This window comes from Muntiacus reevesi, chromosome 2, assembly GCF_963930625.1.
Source record: "Muntiacus reevesi chromosome 2, mMunRee1.1, whole genome shotgun sequence".
In the NCBI taxonomy this organism is placed as follows: Eukaryota; Metazoa; Chordata; class Mammalia; order Artiodactyla; family Cervidae; genus Muntiacus; species Muntiacus reevesi.
Genome location: NC_089250.1, coordinates 159,788,356 through 159,803,162, shown reverse-complemented (window position 1 = coordinate 159,803,162; position 14,807 = coordinate 159,788,356).

The following is a 14,807-nucleotide window of genomic DNA, read 5'->3' as shown; positions in this document are numbered from 1 at the left end:
TGGCTTGTGAACACTCCCTGCTTATCTGTGTGCAAGCCCAACAGAACCAAATGGCTGCTCACCTTTGCCGCCGGCTCCCACTTACAAGTCATGTGTCACATTCCAGGTCCTGAGTAAGAAGAGCCTGTTAGAGGAGGAATGGGAGGAAGGAGCCAAGTGGCTGGTGCTTTGAAATATGGTGTAAGAAGATTTTACTTTTTTGTTGTATATGATTTGGATGGCAACATGCTGAGATTTTAATTATCTGTACTTTAAAATACTGCAACCATGGCTATTATAAAAACACTTTCCATTGTCCTTGATGAAAGGAGGAGCTCCCATTCTCATTTGGCTTATATTTGTAATTAATGAGAAAGAAAGAAACCTTGAGTGGTCCCTAATTGAAACAGGGAGTCTACATCGATCCACTTCTGTTTAGGAGACTTATGGAAACTTGAGATATAAAAACAGTTTTCTTAATTATATCATGATGCAAAAATGAGCAAACCATTTCGATGAGAACACCAAGCAAGATAGGCTTTTCTGATTGAAGTGCTTTCTTTAATATACATGTCTTTCATTGAATAGTCAGGAAAAATGAGTCAAGAATAAAACCTCAGTGTAGCATGGAAAATAGATTTCATCTTGAATGTTTAATTGCTCCATCAACAGTTGCTGCTGTGTCGAGGAAGTTGATGAGTCCTACATCTGGAATTTCCCATTCACCCATTGACCCATCCTTCCTTCCCTCCTTACACTCAACCAACTGAATATCTGCTATGTGCAAAGGACTGTTCTAAATGGTAACATAGAGGTGAGCAAGATGGACAAATGGAAATAGGATTCTGTTCCATCAGTGATGTCTGCCTAGAGCTCATGAAGTCCTTATGCCCTCCCCCCGCCCCCCATTTTTTAAGGAGCATTTTTTAGTCTTTTTAAGGCCTAGTCAAGTTGAAGCAGCCCTGCAAAGTATTCTCAAGTTTATTTTAGCAGCACCAACTGATTGCACTTGAATATTACCTTCTTGTGAGGGTAGAATTCAATTCATCTGACAAATACAGATTCTAGAAGTGAGTTAACAGTAGAGGTACCTGGTAATATAAAGAACTAATGATGAGCTCACGTGCAGTTTTTCCATGACTCTTTGTTAACCCATGAGATTAACTTTTTTTAATGCAGTTGAAACCTGGAAGGTATCCCAAGCAAGACTGAACAAACAAAAAAACACAGAATAATCTCTAGTAATGGACCAATTCTTGGGTAATTAAAGGTAATGATGCAAATAGTCTATGTTATCCTTTTCTGCATTGCAGAGAATTCATTTTCCTTCTCCACTTGAACTGCAGCCTTATTGCTAAGAAATGAAAGATGAATGGGAGTAAATTTCATTTAAGAAAACTTCATCAACATTTATGACACATGAATTTTTGGTTTGGAGAAAAAATAAGTACCATCTGCTGAATGGATTTAGAATTGTATATAAAAGGAATTTTTTTGCCAGTAGCTTCTAAATTGAATAAACTAACTGAAAAATTTTCATACCCAGGATCTAATGAGTCTGATTTAGCCTTTTAATTAGAATAATTACCTTCAAAAGATGAAAAACAAACATCAAAGTAATGGGAAAGAGGTGGGTCAGTCAGTAAATAGACTTAAGGCAACTGAATTCCATTTGGAAAAAAAATGCAAGCTCAAATCCATACCTCATTCTTTATACCAAAATTAATTCTATATGGATTAAAATTTTAAACATAAAATGTGAGATGTATCAAAACTGTGAGTTTTTTTCTGTCTTGTTTGGTTTACAGTGGAGATGGCTTCTGTATTCACGTCACAATATCTAAAGCTATAAAGGAAAAGATAGATATATTTGACCGCAGATGACTTTTAAAACATTTGAACAACACCAAAAAATCCAACAAACAAAATCAGAAGGCAAAAAAGGGGGGGAATACATTGCGGCACAAAAGACAGAAAAGTTTTCATTTTTCTATAATATAAAAAGCCTTCATATACCGATACGAAAAAGACCATTCGGAAAATACTCAGAAGGCGGGCAGAAGAAAAATCCAAATAGCCTTATGAACATCTGCAAATGAGAAAAGACAAGGAAGATGCCATGTTTCACCTGTCAGATGACTCAGCTGTGTTAAAACACAGGCTTGCCAAAAGAAGGGGACATGGATACTGGGTTATTTGAGGCGTAACTTGAAACAAACTCTTTGAAGGGCAATTTTATCATATCTATGAGTATCTTAAATGCACATCCCTTTTGATGTCCAGCAATTTTATTCCAGGAATTTATCTTACAAATATCCTGGAAAGTGTATACCAACATGAATTTCTCAGGATGTTGACTGCAACACTCTTGATATTGATAAAATACTAGAAATTGGCTGCTAATCAAACACTTGATGATGTCTAATGGAATACTATGCAGCAAGTAAAAAGCATGAGATCCTTGTATAAGCTGGTGTGCTAAAATACCCAATTACTTTGTGAAGTGGTAAGAAAAAGGCAACAGAAAAGTATAGAGAGCAGTAGTAATCTGCATTTTAAAATATGTATGTATGCATATGTAGGAACATTTCTGGAAGAATATTGAGATGGTGGTTACTTCTGTAGAATACAATTGGGAGACATAGGAGACATGTTTGCATAGGAGACAGATTAGTTTCTCATAAACCCTTTTCGGTTTTAGTTTTCTATGCATGTGCCATTTTCAGAATTAAATAAGATACATCTTTTGATTAATTTAGGAATATTTGTCTATTAGCCTGATTTTAGACTTTAGCCACCCTTATATAATTTGGGCGTCTGTATCAGAGCCCCAAATAAACTGCTGCCCTGCTGCAGTGAGTGGTTCACCATCTGGTCAAGAAGAGGAGTCAGACTCCTCTAGTTGCAAAGCCACCAGCTTTCTCACTCTCACATCTGGCATCCAGAACACACGGGCCCTTCCTGTCAAAGCAGAATCCCTGTGACCCAGGCTCTCTGTGAAGATTGATGCTGCTTCTGCTGGAGAACCACAGGAAGATGCTGCTCATCATGTTTCTTATGATACATTTCTGGTAGAATTCAGTCCAGGAATCTCTTTTTTAATTTTCTATAGGAGTTGGACTATGAAGTTCTAGAATTGTCTTTCTTTACCATGTTGCTTTCTTTGCCTGGAATTTTAGCATCAAAATCAGTGTTCCATTCATAACTGGCTTTTTAATAACTATTTTAAAGATCTGCTTGTGACTAAGATAATTATTGAAAATCTTTTTTTTTTTTTTTGGTGAAACCATGACATCAATGTAAATTGTAAAGAAATGGACAGGCTTAATGCTACTCTGACTAGAATCTTTTCTGTCCTGTTCAGTTCAGTTCAGTTGCTCAGTTGTGTCCGACTCTGCGACCCCACGAACTGCAGTATGCCAGACCTCCCTGTCCATCACCAACTCCCGGAGTCCACCCAAACCCATGTCCATCGAGTCAGTGATGCCATCCAACGATCTCATCCTCTGTCGTCCCCTTCTCCTCCTGCCCTCAATCTTTCCCAGCATCAGGGTCTTTTCAAATGAGCCAGCTATCTGCATCAGGTGGCCAAAGTACTAGAGTTTCAGCTTCAACATCAGTCCCTCCAGTGAACACCCAGGACTGATCTCCTTTAGGATGGACTGGTTGGATCTCCTTGCAGTCCAAGGGACTCTCAAGAGTCTTCTCCAACACCACAGTTCAAAAGCATCAGTTCTTCTGAGATGAAACCTTTAAGGTGTGTCTTCCTTCAAGGAAAGACGATATCTCCTGCATAGAATTTTTGCCAAAGATAATATAATTTTAATCTGATCATGATAAAGCAATCAGACAAATCCATAACATAGTTTATTCTAGTCAGTTATCTTTTAAAACCTCAGTGTCATGAAAAACAATAGACAAAAACAAAAAACTTGCTCCAAATTAAAACCTGCTCCTGAAATAAAACCAAATCTATTAGACAATATTACTGCCCAAATGTTAGATTCTGGATTAGGAGTGAAAGGCCAAAAAGAAGATATTTGAGAAAATTAAATATGAACTATATATTAAATAAAATTAATGTTAATTTTCCCAGGTATATTGATAGTTATGGCCTATTTTTAGCAGATGCATGTTAAAAATTAGGAAATGAAGCATTTTGGTATTTGCAACTTATTTTTAAATGACAGGGAAAAGGTTACAGGTAGACAGCTAAAAGTAAATGTAGTAAGATGCTGACAACTGTAAATCTAGGTGAAAGATATATGAGTAAAAAGTGCATTTTTCTTTCAGCTCTTCCAAGAGAGATTGAAATTTTTCAATGAAAAAAAAAATGGAGACAAAAAATCTAACTTGACTTTCATAAAATTATACTGTATGAGAAACATTTCACAGACATAAAGAACAGACTAGTGTTTGTCAAGGCGGAGGGTGGGAGGAGAGGGGATAGAATTCGAGTTTGGGGCTAGCAGATGCAAGCTATGATATATATAGAATGGATAAACAACAAGATCCTGCTGTATAGTACAGGGACCTATGTTCAGTCTATCCCTTGATTAGTCATAATGGGAAAGAATATAAAAGAATGTATGTGTGTATACATACACAAAACTAAATCATTTTGATGTACAGCAGAAATTTATACATTGTAAATCAACGATACCTCAATTTTTAAAAAATCATGCTGTTCGTAAATAGCCAAAAAAAAAGAGAGAGAAAAGAAGAAAAAGGACATGTTTAGGTTAGACTCCTATACTTTATGCCATCTCCTGACCTGACATTTGTCCCTTATTAATCCCAGGTGAGGACATTCTCTTAGTAACATCTCTGTCCTTCCTAGTTCCTCTGACCACTCTTGACTGACGGCAGACTGCCTGATGGGCAGTGCCTGCCCCTCCACGGCCTCCATTTCTGCCCTCCAGGTTCCGCCAGCCTCCTCGACCTGCCTCCTCCACACCTCATCCCGCTGGAGTGTTTCCATCAGGGTCCCAGGTGGTGTGTTTTTCCCAACCTTTGCCGGGTCGCCCCTTGGCTCCCCAGGTGTCTCTGCTTTCAGACCCCTCCCTCCCCTCCCCACTTTGCCTAATTAAACTGAAGCGGTGCCACCTGGTCAAGCCTTCCTTCCCGGGCCTCTTTGGGTGGGTTTTTCCTTCTTCCCCCTCGGGGGCTGTCAGGAATTTCTTGTCAGCATCCTTGGCCTTTCCCACCCTCCTTTCCCCTGAGTTGGCTCGGTGGCTGCCCCGGGTGTCCAGTTCTTAGCTGTGATGGACTGTGCTGATGGCCTTTTCAGAAATCAGAAGGACCCGATCGGGACTGCCCTGTGCCTTTCCAAACAGCAGTGCCCGGTGGATATTTGTAATCAGTCTGGTCCCTGGAGCTGGGGCACCGTGTGTGTGTGTGTGTGTGTGTTTGTGTGTGTATGTGTGTAAATGGTGTCTTTGCCTCTTCTTCCCTGGGGGCCCTCCCGCCCTTTCTCACCTTGGTGTTGACCTTATCACTTTCACACTTTGAAATTTAATACCAACACTTTCCTGTCATTCTGCTGGAATCCCCAGGATCCCCAAAACAACACCCCAAACAAATAAATCTTAAATAGTCAAGGCTAATTTAATGACTTACGTTCTGGGTCCATTAAAGCAAGGAAGCACACTTACGGATCACCTCTTACCTGCATTTCACAGATTTGAGTTCAGATCTGGCCAGTGGGGTTGGATTTTAGTATAAAGTATATTGTGAAGAGAAACAAAAGTTGGAAATGTGAGGACCAAGATACAGCCACGCTTTGGACCAGAATGTGCAATCTACAACTTACTGCTGACCTTGGTGAAATGCTTCAGCACCAAACACAGAATACAGGTAACAAGGGAGCGCTCACACTGCCTTCTTCTCTCGGCTCTTGGCTATTCTTCCTGGAAGTTCCCTACAGTTGAGAAGCAGAGATGATGAAAGATGGACAGAGGATCTGAAAACCTGAGTTCTAGCTCTGACCTGGTCACTGATGAACCTTGTAATTTTGTTCAAGTTCCTAACCTTGATTGCTTCTGTTTCCCCATTTCATAAATCGAGGATGTGGGTTGGAGGGCTAGTAGGTTTGATGATCCCCCAGCTCTAAAACTGCACATCTGAAGTTTTACATTCTTCGCCTTTATGTTTTTTTACAAAATGCCTTTTAAACATCCAGAGGAGTAGCTGGATGTAATTCGAGTAGCTCAATTTTGAGCAAGCAATCCTGATCTGAACCCAGGGCTAAGATGATACAAAAGGAACTGTGTGAAAATTAAAGAGCACAGTGTGGGGAGACACCTGCAGAGCATTGACTCCCAGGTGTCTTCCTTACTGATCTGAACCTCAGGGGAGCCACTCTGCAAAAAATGCCCCAGGATGCCCATGCCTGCATGTCTGCATTCTATACCTCAGAGCCCTCCCTGGTGTCAACACCTCTCCTTAAGTGTTTGACAATGGTGACTTTGATCTGAGCCGGAAATCCCAAATCAAAGTGATCGTTTGTTTAATATTTGTCACAATCCGGAAAGTCTAAAAGCCCAAAACAGAATAGAAAACACTAAAACAAGGATTCTTCTTCCTAGCCAATTAAGGTCATTAAGAACATTGTCCTGATTCAAGTAGCTATGCTTAGAATTACTGAGTTTCCCTAGCAACAGCTTAGAGAAAGAGTAGACTAAGTCATAATATAGAACCGACGTAAAATGAAAGCATATAAATGAAAGTATGATCAAGCAATTCCTTTGACAATAACATGATTCAATCTAAATAGAAGGCAGATTTAAAAAATGGATCTAAAGAATGAAATGAATTTTAAATTTGGAGGGGTATTTGCTAACACATATTCCAGTTACCACAATAAGAAGAGAGTTGAGCAGTGAAGCCCATATAGTTTTAAAACCACAAATCCCCATGGACAGAGAAGCCTGGCTGGCTGCGTTCCGGTCTGTGGGGTCTCAAAAACAGCCGGTCTTTAGCTACTAAACAGCTAAGCATTCACGTCCACAGGTGTATGTCTCTATTTGTTGTTTAGTCGCCAAGTCGTGTTTGACTCTTTGAGACTCCATGGACTGCAGCTCTCCAGGCCCCTCTGTCCGTGAGATTTCCCAGGCAAGAATACTGGAGTGGATTCCCGTTTTCTTCTCCAGGGGACCTTCCCTTCCCAGGGATCAAACCTGAATCACCTGCATTGGCGGGTGGATTCCTTAACCACTGAGCCACCAGGAAAGACTGTATGTCTTTGTAGAGGGGTGACAATTCCCACTCTGCTTCCAGAAGGATAAAAGCCTTTAGAAAAGTTTCAGCTTCTCTCCACCCCATCCCCCACCAAAAATGGGCGTGGCTTACCTGATTTGGGAAAGGAGCCCCACCTCCTTGGCCCCAGCGAGTTTCTGGGGGGAGTGAACTTACAGGCTCCCAGTTGTAGGGGGACCTCCAGTTGGCCAGAGCTTAGTAGCCAACTCCATCTAATTCAGGGTGAAGGATTCAGAAGTCCACGCTGCACTCACAATGCTGCCGTGCCCTCTCACTTAGGTTTATCTTGAACAGGGCTGGTATTTTTGTCACCAGCCGTCTGACTCTTCCGTGCATCCCAGGTAGGGAGGAAGGAGATGCTATTTATTGTGGTGGCTGCAATTTCAGTAAGTTACCTGCTGGCAGACAGGCTCATTTCCAGGAACCGAGTCTATAAAGAAGGCTAAGTCTTGGTCTCTGTCCTGAGAAATCTAGAGTCTAGGATTACCAAAGTCAATTTCATTAGTTTTAATTGTGGCCAGGGTCTTCCTCATTCTTTTTTTTTTCCCCCCTTTGGGTGTTATCATTCTGTCCTATAAATAAGTAATGGCAGTTGTGTTTTCAATGTGAATAATGGTTCAGTTATTTTGGTCCTCTTTGTATTATTGTTGGATTTTAACAGCTCACATAGAACAAATTTGATTGTGTTTATATTTAAACCTTCTTAAGGAGGGAAACAGAAGGATTAGATTTAATAAAAACAGGAGCAGCATTCTGAATGTGTTTAAACAAGTTTTCCCCACTGATAAACAGAACTATTGAGTATCATTTTCAGACTGACAAGAAAAAAGTCATCAGGTCTCCTGAAGAATTTGTACAATGCTTCAGGCAAGTTACAGCTGGATCCTCTTAAAGAAATCAATCTTTCCTAGAAAATGACTCATAAGACCATTTAAATCTATGAAGCTTTTCAGTAAATTTATTCAATTAAAAGGATTTTCAATATTTTAGAAAATATTAAATTACCCATAATATTCTCGCAACGGCAGAATGGAAAACAAAACACAGCTTACACCCAAAAGCCCAGCTCCAGAACTGACAGTCTGTGTGTCAGCAATGCCCCTCCAGCCTTCAGACAAGTCTCGTGTAGATTGATGAAAGTTACTTTGCTGCGCTAATGCTGACAAATTTACTTATCATTCATGATAATCACTCCTGCTGCTTTAGGGAAAAATGTTTTTAAGTACCAAACTATTGGGGGATATATTATGCCACACAAAAAGGAGGGGAAAAAAAGTAATTTCTATAATGACAAGACAGCATCAGTCAAGACTCTGGACTAAATAATAATAATATGCTCTTATTAGAGTAACTTTTCTGTGACCATTTCATCTCAAATTGGGACTGTGACTTTTTACTTAAGTCCCTTGAAAATATTCATTTTAGAGACTATGCTTTGGACTTCCACTTACGTAGCTTTCATTATTCTTTGAATTTGACAAAACATCATAGTACAAAGTATGTCTTATTATTCCCACCCAAGAAGTACACTCTAGTGATTGGAATACTGAACTGAATAGATGGGGGAATATGATGGCTAGAAAGGCAGTTCTCATCCATCCCTCCTTGGCAGTAGGTGGAATTCACCATTTCAGAGGTACAGTCAGATTTGGCTTTGCCTTTTGTTGTGTAGTGAGTCTACTATAAAGTGGGGAGAATCACCTACCTTTTGGGTCTGAGGATGAGCACCAAGTTTTTAAAGTCTGTTGAGGTTCCCAAGATAAATTGTTCGTGTTTATTCTGGAAGTACCCACTGGACTCAATGAATGTTTCATTTTCCATTAGGCTGGGAAGAAGAAAGTTGGATGATGCCAAGTTGGTGAGGATGTAGGAATATATGCACCTTCCTACCCTGCCTGTGAGACTGGAAGGCAGGACAGTGCACAGTAAGCCTGCATATCTAGCTCTTGTTCAGTCACTAAGTCGTGTGCAGCTCTGTGACCCCATAGACTACAACACACCAGGCTTCCCTGTTGTTCACCATCTCCTGGAGTTTGCTCAAATTCATGTCCATTGAGTTGGTGATGCTCTCTAATCATCTCATCTTCTGCCACCCTCTTCTCCTTTTGCCTTCAATCTTTCCCAGCATCAGAGTCTTTTCCAATGAATCAGCTCTTCGCATCAGGTGGCCAAAGTATTGCAATTTCAGCTTCAGTGTCTGTCCTTCTAATGAATATTCAGGGTTGATTTCCTTTAGGATTGACTGATTTGATCTTGCTGTCTAAGGGACTCTCAAGAGTCTTCTTCATCACCACAATTTGAAAGCATCAACTCTTTGGCTCTCAGCCTTCTTAACAGTCCATCTCTCACATCCATACATGACTACTGGGAAACCATAGCTTTGACTATACAGACGCTTGTCGGCAAAGTGATGTCTTTGCTTTTTAATACACTGTCTAGGTTTGTCATAGCCTTCCTTCCAAGGAGCATACATCTTTTAATTTCATGGCTGCAAGCACTGTCTGCAGTGATTTTGGAGCCCAAGAAAATAAAATCTGTCACTGTTTCCACTTTGTCCCTTTCTATTTGAAGGAATGGGACCAGATGCCATGATCTTAGTTTTTTGAATGTTGAATTTTAAGCCAGCTTTTCCACTCTCTGCCCTCACCCTCAACAAGAGGCTTTTTAGTTATGACTCAGCAATTCTGCATTTCAGGGTGTATTCCAAGCAGATGCTCACACAGGTTTCTCACAAGACTGGTACAAAGACATTTATTGCAGCATTGTTTCTCATAGTGGGACTGTGAAGCAACTGGGGAAAGTGGGTATGGAGAGGGGAGGACCACAGATGCTATGCAGCAGTTGGGAATAACAGAATAGGTATCTGCACTGTAACATGGATTGACTTGAAAAACATAATCCTGATAAAAAGCAAGGCACAGAGTAAGATCTATATAATAGCACTATTTATTTAAATCAGCAGTATTTACATGCAAAACAGTATGCATTTTACAAGAACATGTACAAACAAAAGTTTTGAGTCAGTTGGAGGGACTGGATGTGGTAGCAGTGGGCAGTGGGAGCAGGAAATAAAGAATAACAATATAATTTACAAAATAGGGGGGTCACACATAGAACAATAAATAATGTATGGCGTAGTGGTGTATGATTAACTGAGAGTGATGAACTCAGATCATTGCATTTCAAGTACTGCCCCACCCCTAGCTATAGTGCACGCGCGCGCGCACGCGCGCACACACACACACACACACACACACACACACACACACCACACAGGACTGCAAGGTGGTGACGGATGGGTCAAATCAGGCCCTCAGTTATATTTTGTTTGACCTGTGCAATACATGCAAAATGGTTTGAATTAGTTGCCGAGATTTAAAAATCCAGCTTTTCAACTACTTTTAGAAGATCTAGCCAACTTGGGCCGGTGAAGGAAATGGCAACCCACCCCAGTACTCTTGCCTGGAAAATCCCATGGATGGAGGAGCCTGGTAGGCTGCAGTCCATGGGGTCACTAAGGGTCAGACACGACTGAGCGACTTCACTTTCACTTTTCCCTTTCATGCATTGGAGGAGGAAATGGCAACCCACTCCAGTGTTCTTGCCTGGAGAATCCCAGGGATGGGGGAGCCTGGTGGGCTGCCATCTATGGGGCAGCACAGAATCGGACACAACTGAAGTGACTTAGCAGCAGCAGCCGCAGCAGCAGCCAGCTTGGGCTGAAGGTCTCAACACCCAGCCGTGCCCGGCAACTGTGCTATCTAAAATAAGCATGTACAGCCCTCATCCCACCCCACCTCTGACAGAGGATGAGGGTCAGCTCACATTTACCTGGCATTTTGTGCTAAAGCAGATGCTGCTCCCATTTTGTTTCCCACCTGGGCCTTGAGTTGGTGCTGACTGACACAGACTTCAGCTTCCCACCCCATCCACTCTCCTGCCACATCCTCTCAGACCAAATAAATGCAAATAATTTTAAAATGTGAAAAGTTGCTACAAGGGAAAAAGTTAAAAATAATAATTCCAGGACTTCCCTGGTGCTTCCACTTCTGGGGACATGGGTTCGATCCCTGGTCAGGGAACTAAGATCCTGTAAGCAGCAGGGCCAAAGAAAAGAAAGAAAAATAATAGTTCTGTGCCCTTCTTGCACACTGCAGAACTCTCCTTTGGCTAGAGGCCTCTTCCATTTCTTTCTTCTGAAACGTATCTCCATGTCTCTCCATTAAACGCATAGTGCATTCCATTGGATCACGATTTTTAGGCATTTTTCTATTAGTTTTCTCCTGTGCAAGATGAGATTAAGTTTATCTCATACTTACTCCCATTCTCCTCCCTCCCTTCCACCTATCCTCAAAATACAAGTATACCACAATTTTAGGTTAAATCCTGATTGAATGTTTTAATTAGGATTATTCAGTAAATCTTAGATTAGTGGGTCCTGGAGCCACACTTCTGGGTTCAAAACCAGTTCTGCCCCTCAGTGGCTGTGTGAGCTGGGCAGTAGCATATTTCATCTACAGCCTCACAGAGCCTGATAGTTATAATAAGACTTGAGTGAATTAGCATATGTAAAGTGCATAGGACATAGTTGGCTCTTTCTTTTTTTAACTCGTTTTGACAATCTCTCTTTTAAGTGGAATGTTTAGAGCATGAACATTTAGGGGCTTCCCTGGTGGTTCAGTGGTGAGGAATCCACCTGCTAATGCAGTAGAGATGGATTTGATCCCTGATCCGGGAAGATCCCAAGTGACTTGGAGCACCTAAGCCCCAGTACCACAACTATTGAACCTGTGCTCTAGAGCCTAGGAGCCAAAGCTACTGAGCCTGCATACCCAGAACCTGTGCACCACAGCAAGAGAAACTACCGCAATGAGAAGCCCACGCACCGAAACTAAAGAGTAGCCCCCACTTGCCACAACTAGAGAAAACCCCTTGCATCCGTGAAGACCCAGCAAAAATAAATTTTTAAAAATTTTTAAAAAAGAAGCAAACAAAACCACAAAAATAATATTAAAAAAACATTAATGTGAATAGCAGTATGCTTGAAATTAGATCTATTATTGTCTACTTTATTTATTCTCTAATTGTCACCTCCCCTTTTTTACTTCAGTTTCTCCCTGCCTTCTTTTGATTTACTTAAATATTTTGGAGAATTCCCTTTTATTAACTAGTGTATAGTTATATAACTATAGTTAATAACTATAGTCTATTAACTCTAGCTATAATTCTGCATTTTTTAAATGATTGCTTTAAAGATTACAAAATCCATATTTTATTTTATACAGTCTACTGAGAGTTACTATTGTGCAGTTACATATAAAATATGGAAATCTTACTTACAGAGAACTTTATCTATTAGTTTCTACCTAACTGCCAACCTGCAAGCTATAGTTTTCATGTTTTATGTTTATGTACATTATAAGCTGCAGTATTATATTCTTCTTTTTAAATTCATATGTATTTTAAGGAAATGAAGAGAAAAAATAATTTTATTACTTTTAATGCTTTGTGTTTCTTCCTGAGGACCCAACTTTCCTTCTAATATGTTCATTTCTCTTGAAGAACTTCCTGTGGAATTATTACAAGTACTTTAAAACAAGTATGAAATGGTTGCATACAATATTGTCGTAGATCCTTGAGAGTAAATTTGATGAATCTGTTCTTTAGAATGAGCTCATAATTTTCTATATTTTTGACCTTATTATTTTCTTAATCAAAAGCTACTTTGCTTTGTCAGCTTTATTAATGCTTCATAGAGTCACCCATATTTGTGAGTAGAGCTATTTCTAGGATTGTGCAATCATATGTGAAGCAAATGTCTGTAGACCCACTACATGGACCAGGCATGCTATTGGACTTTGAGGATTTACTGGTACAGATGAGAGCAAAGTCCTTGTTCTCATGGGGCTTCCAGTGCAGGGCAAACAATCAGATAACTGGGTACCTGGTTATAAGTTGTAGTACATTTGGAAAGGAAAAGAAGGAACCTCCGTAAGTCAATAAAGTCAGAGAATCTACTTAAGACCAGGAATATGGAAGGGCTTCCCTGGGATGGTGACCTCTATGTGGGTCCTGAAGATGGAAGATAGCCCATTGATGTGAGAAGGACAGACTGCAAAGGCTCAGGGCAGAAAAAGAGTTTGACAAATCCTTTTTTTCAGTGCTTTGGGTGGGATGAAGGCAATTGTTTGAGACTCACAAAGACAGCCACTTGGAGAGGAGGAGCTCACACCCCCACCTTTCTTCCCAGGTTGCCCTTGGTAACTGCACTTGTCACTCAAAGTCATTCTTGATCTTCTCATGCCTGATTCTCATTGGGGGTAATGCCAGCGGGAAGAGGGGAAAGGTATGGTTTGAGGGGACAGTGGGTTTGACTTGGCCCCATGCCTTTCTAGGGAACTGTTGTTGTTTAGTCCCTAAGTCGTGTCCAGCACTTTTGCCACTATCTGACTGCAGCCCACCAGGCTCCTCCGTCCATGGGATTTCCCAGGCAACAATACTGGAATGGGTTGCCATTTCCTCCTCAGGGGACCTTCCTGACCCAAGGATGGAACCCAACTGTCCTGCATTGGCAGGTGGATTCTTTACCACTGAGCCACCAGGGAAGCCCTCCTAGGGAACCCTGCTTTGAAAAATCCCTCCTAAAATGGGAGATACTTTTTTTAGATGGTGCTGCAATATACTGCTGTTGGTTGCTATTCAGTGAGGCAAAGTAACCCCAAAGGCTCATCAAAGGCCATGAAGACATGAGGTTTGATTCTGCCAAACTGCTTGGTGGTGGGCAAGACTGGCCACATCTTGCAATGAACCCTTCCTTCCAAGTGACCTTGGGCAAATTCCTCCTTAAAGGTAAGTTGTCAGTGCACATTAGCCAGGCCCCTGGGTGGGTTTCACAGAACCCATTTCTAGACCACAGAGACAACCCTGACAACCTCACATCCATCAGCAACAGATAAGAACATTTCAGAGACAAATGTCAAATTATTTGATAGGAAATTCTAAGGTGTCAGTACTCAGTGAAAGCCTATCTTTTGCTCTGTCTTAAAAGCCGCAGTAAAATAGGCCAGGAATTTAGCGAGTTTTCTTTATTTTTATTTGTAGGTATGCAAACAGGCGCCAGCCACCCCTGGGAAATTGATGTCATTGAACAGCTGTGCTCACCTTCCTTTTAAAAATAAGTAAGCAAATCAAATCCTGAAAGCAAAACTCTTCCCCAGGTTATCTCTTCTATCTCTCAGCACCCTCCTTTGCTGAACTTTCCTTTGGATGTGACAAGTTACATTTATCAGGGTCTCAGTGGGGCTTTTATTCACACAGGTTTTATTATTTATTTGACTTTTGCTTTTCTTCTGACTCTCTACTTTTCCAAAGTTTCTCTGTACTCTTTGCTTTGGCCCCAGCATTGCAAGCTTCCTTCTGATTCCGCCTTGCCTGGGATTACTCCGTGTTTTCTATTTTATTGAGATCAGTCTTTATTCTCTTTCCTCCTGAACTTCTGACCTGAATTGTCTGCTCTTGTGGGTTTTCCTTTATGCATCTCTTTCTCGTTTGTTTTCCTCGTATTTTATTTT